The sequence below is a fragment of the Pinus tabuliformis genome, chromosome 2_2 (genome assembly GCF_031772625.1).
Source record: "Pinus tabuliformis cultivar Carrire ecotype Pingquan chromosome 2_2, CPIR1, whole genome shotgun sequence".
NCBI lineage: Eukaryota > Viridiplantae > Streptophyta > Pinopsida > Pinales > Pinaceae > Pinus > Pinus tabuliformis.
Genome location: NC_142300.1, coordinates 293,764,789 through 293,768,978, shown reverse-complemented (window position 1 = coordinate 293,768,978; position 4,190 = coordinate 293,764,789). Strand labels below are relative to the sequence as shown.

The window sequence follows — 4,190 nt, the reverse complement described above, 5'->3', positions numbered from 1 at the left end:
AGAACCTTCTTGAAAGGACATTTGGCTTGCTCCTCATGTAACAAGTGCTGATGTGACCTCCATGTCGTACTGCAGTGGACAAAGCAATTTTTTGCATACAAACTCTGTTTCAATCTTTTTTAGCTCATTGGAAACCTCTCAATGAACCCGACAACGGGGAAATGCATTACACCTGTTGTGTGTATATATTTACCCAGAAGACACTATTTAATGTGTAAAATAGGCAATTTTCAATTTTGACTAAAAATTGCAGAATTGGATTTGTCCTGAAATGGTCCCCATCAAGGTCAAAGCTCTGATTCTTCCACCACATAAGGCACTAGGAATGAAACAAGTAAACATTGATCCATTTCAGATCACAGGTATAACAAAGTTACAATCACTGTTGATCGTATAATGTTTGCCTTAAGCTGATAGAAAAAACCCAATGCTTTTAGTCAACACTTATCAATGTAAAATGAAATGATCTCACGAATTGATACAATTAAGAGATATCAACCCAAATTTTGCAACTTCCTCTCATAGTTCTTTATTCAGAGGCATTTTTGCAGGTGTTTTCCTCATTGGTACCTGACATTTTCTGAACTCGTGTCATTCCATATGCTCCAGGATTTTTTGAGGATGAGACAAGGTAAAAAAGTTTGATTTTGCACGAAGCAGAAGACAGAGGTTTGTTGTATAAACCATGCTGATATTTGTATAACCCTAGTTCCTTCTTCGTTCTTTCCAAGACAGTTCTCTTACCTAATTCTGCATCCGCATATATTTTGCTGATTAACAAGAAGCAATATTCGGGATACAGAATAACTCAAGCTATAGAATATACACAGAAGTTTAAAGTTTAAACATGAGCATTCAGAGGTACGTAGCATGATATGTGAATAAGCAAACGCACCTACAGAGTATAAGATATAAAATTGATTCATGCAGAGGAATAGGCCTCGATGCCAAAGTCCAACCATGGCAAAGAATTGGATCTTGATCACCTTGGCAACTCAGCTTGCATGTCTTTTCCTCGTACTCACTTTTTTCCCTTATAGTTTATTTAATCAGGTAACAGGCTGAAGAATGCCACCAAGTAAAGCTTATGTCATTAAAATTCCCTGGAACTAGTTGAAATTTGAAATCATTGAATGGTACACAACTCATTAAGTTAAAAATATAAACTCCCGATTAAATTGTTAAATGTAGCTCGAGAATGTCATGCCCAATGGACACGTTCGGGCATCGTAATTAGATCATTCCATATCATGTCAGAGAATGAACCAGAAAATGTCCTCAATGCTTTTAAGATTCTCGATCCCATGATACAAAATTATCAATAGATTACGTAACTAGAAACGGAATGGTACCTTTGCCAGCAAAAGCAAAACCCTCCAAGCCTTTTTATCTTCATGTGCATCACCAGTAGTCCCCACAAGAACACAAGCCATTCTTGAAATGATGGAAACGGTTGGCATCTCTTACGATAATTTCTCTCCCAACAATCTTGGAGATAAACTTTGTGGCAGTGTGGCAGTCAATGCACACACGTAGGTTTTTGACAACTCGAATAACTTTATCAGGGGCTGTGCTAATAAGCCCAAATGCGATGGCCAGTTTCTCACTATGATAGCTCAGAATGCATTCTTTTTGTTCATCGTCCACATCATGAAGCACCAAGCCTGTATTAGGCACATAACCTTCTGCTTTCATTTGCACAGCTAGTCTCTCCACCATTGCATATATCTCTTCCGTTTGAGGATGTGATCTGTCTCCTACAAGAAATGGATAGACCCTTTTCTCCACCTCAACCCAGCTGCACCCTGGTTCTTTACTTATACCCCTTTCTCTCATTGCTTTTATGACTTTTGATGCATCGTCCCACCTGCCAGACGCGGCATAGATGTTAGACAGAACAACATATGCTCCAGCCGTTTTTGCATTTCCTGCAAGGATGTGTTCTGCTGCAAGTTTTCCTATCTCCACATTGTTATGGATTCTGCAGGCACCCAGCAAAGCCCCCCAGACATCAGGCCCAGGTTCAATTGGCATATTGTTAATAAATGCATGTGCCTCATCCAGTTGTCCAGCACGGCCAAGAAGATCAACCATACAAGCATAGTGTTCTTCTTGAGGGATGATGTGATGATCTCGGTTCATGCAACTAAAGTAGTGCCAACCTTCATCCACCAGGCCTGCATGGCTGCAAGCAGAGAGAACACCAATGAAGGTAATATAATTAGGCTTGACATTAGACTCTTGCATTTGTTCAAACAGTTCCATGGCATCTTTAACCCGCCCATGTTTACCATACCCATCAATCATTGCAGTCCAGGACACAACATTTCTCTCTGGCATTTTTTCAAACACTCGATAGGCATTATCAACGCTCCCACATTTGGCATACATATCAACAAGAGCACTCCCCATCATGACCTCAGACTCAAACAAATTCTTAATTAAGTGAACATGCATTTGCTTACCTTGTTCCAGAGCTGCAATGCAACAGCATGCACTAAGAACACCAGCAAATGTCGGCAAACTTGGCCTCAGGCCTGCCCGCTGCATCTCTACATAAAGCCTCAAGGCATTAGTCCCCAACCCATGCTGAGCATAACCTTCTATCATGGCATTCCACGAGACCACATTTCTTTGAGGCATTTCGTCAAACACCTGTCTTGCAGCCTCCAAGTTTCTGCATTTCACATATCCTGCAATCATACTGGTCCATGAAACCACATCTCTTTCAGGCATTTTGTCAAACACTTGATGCGCATAATCCATATACCCCGATTTCGCATACATATGGATTAGGGCACTCCATAAAACAACATCAGAACAAAACCCACTTGTAATTATGTGAGAATGGACCTGCTTTCCCTGCTCCACAGCAGACAGACTGGTACTCGCACAGGCCGTTACAATACCGGCGAGTGTGTATCGATCAGGCTTCACGTCCATGCCCCGCATTTGACAAAACAACGAGAGAGCCTGCCCAGCAGAGCCATCTCCCTGCCGAGCATATGCGCCGATCATCGCATTCCACGAGACGGAGTTTCGTTCAAGCATTCTGTCAAACACTTTGCGTGCATCCTCCAGTTTATCACGTTTCGTGTACATGATAAGAAGTTTTGTTTCTAAATACACGCCTGGCTTGAATCCGGTTGTGATCATATGGGCATGAACGGTTTCAGTGCTTGCACATTTCTGCAGAAAAGTTTCATACCTGGTCCACTCTTCTGTTTTTACAAGGTTGCCATTGCCAACGCTGTGGTGGGAACAGAATTGGCATCTCAAGTGCAGTGCCAACGCTGGCAATCTTGTGAAATTTTTTATTGATACAGAATGCATGGAAAAGCCGACGGCATCGGCAATTGCCCAGGGCTGTCAACCTCACTTCAAAGTCCATATCGTACCATGACTGTTTGCACCACCAATATTAAAAGCAATTCACTTATTTGTGGGTGTTTTTTTTTCTCCATTTTACATATTTTTATATCATTCTTTTGCCCCTGTTGATTAAGACGAATAGTTTTAAATATTCGCCTAAAATTTATAATATATTTGTTGCTACCATTCCATTTTTAAAATTTGAGGAAATTTTTGCATTTCAAAGATTTGATTTTTCGCGGCCCATGAAAGTGGATCTATGTTGGCTTAAGTCTTGCATGGTCACACAAAATTTGTTAAACATCTAATTATTCTAATAATTTTAGATATGCTAAATATTTTTCAGAATGAAAAAAACTTCAATATATTATATGAGAAATATAAGAGTCCAAAAAAATAGATACATCCGAGATGGTCTAATATAGTCTATAAGCCACATTATGTCTTATATGCTCCTATAATCTGCATGGATGATATAACAGAATATCAAAATAACTAAATAACTACCTATGTCCTGTAACCAGTACAGTAACACATAATAAAGAGGGGCATTATTCAACTAACTTTCCTTTAAATTATTAATTTACCTATAATTTTTTATAATTAAACGATTATAATAATTTTGACCCCTGTCCTTGAGTCAAACTAGCCGTTAGAAAGGATAGTTGTTGGAGGCTCCGCTTAGTCTATTTAACATGATGAGCTTGATCTGTTTCTTCAACTTGTCCTGATGATGAACCACACTGGTTGGTTTGAAACGCGTCGACAAATGATATTCCATGTGATTTTCGCCAAAAAATCTTTCTTAACTTGATATG

General features: G+C 39.6%; 1 pseudogene across 2 annotated transcripts; it reads right to left on the bottom strand.

Moving 5' to 3' along the window:
* Positions 1-326: 326 nt before the first annotated feature.
* LOC149192476 (pentatricopeptide repeat-containing protein At5g66520 pseudogene) lies at positions 327-3,469 on the bottom strand (annotated as a pseudogene). 2 transcript variants are annotated; one of them, XR_016254357.1, is made up of 3 exons: positions 1,353-3,469; positions 896-1,061; positions 327-750 (listed from the first exon to the last, which is right to left on the bottom strand). The product of XR_016254357.1 is annotated as a pentatricopeptide repeat-containing protein At5g66520 pseudogene, transcript variant X1 (transcript). The 2 variants fall into 2 exon arrangements; XR_016254358.1 differs by having other exon boundaries at positions 900-1,061.
* Between the last annotated feature and the right edge of the window lie 721 nt (positions 3,470-4,190).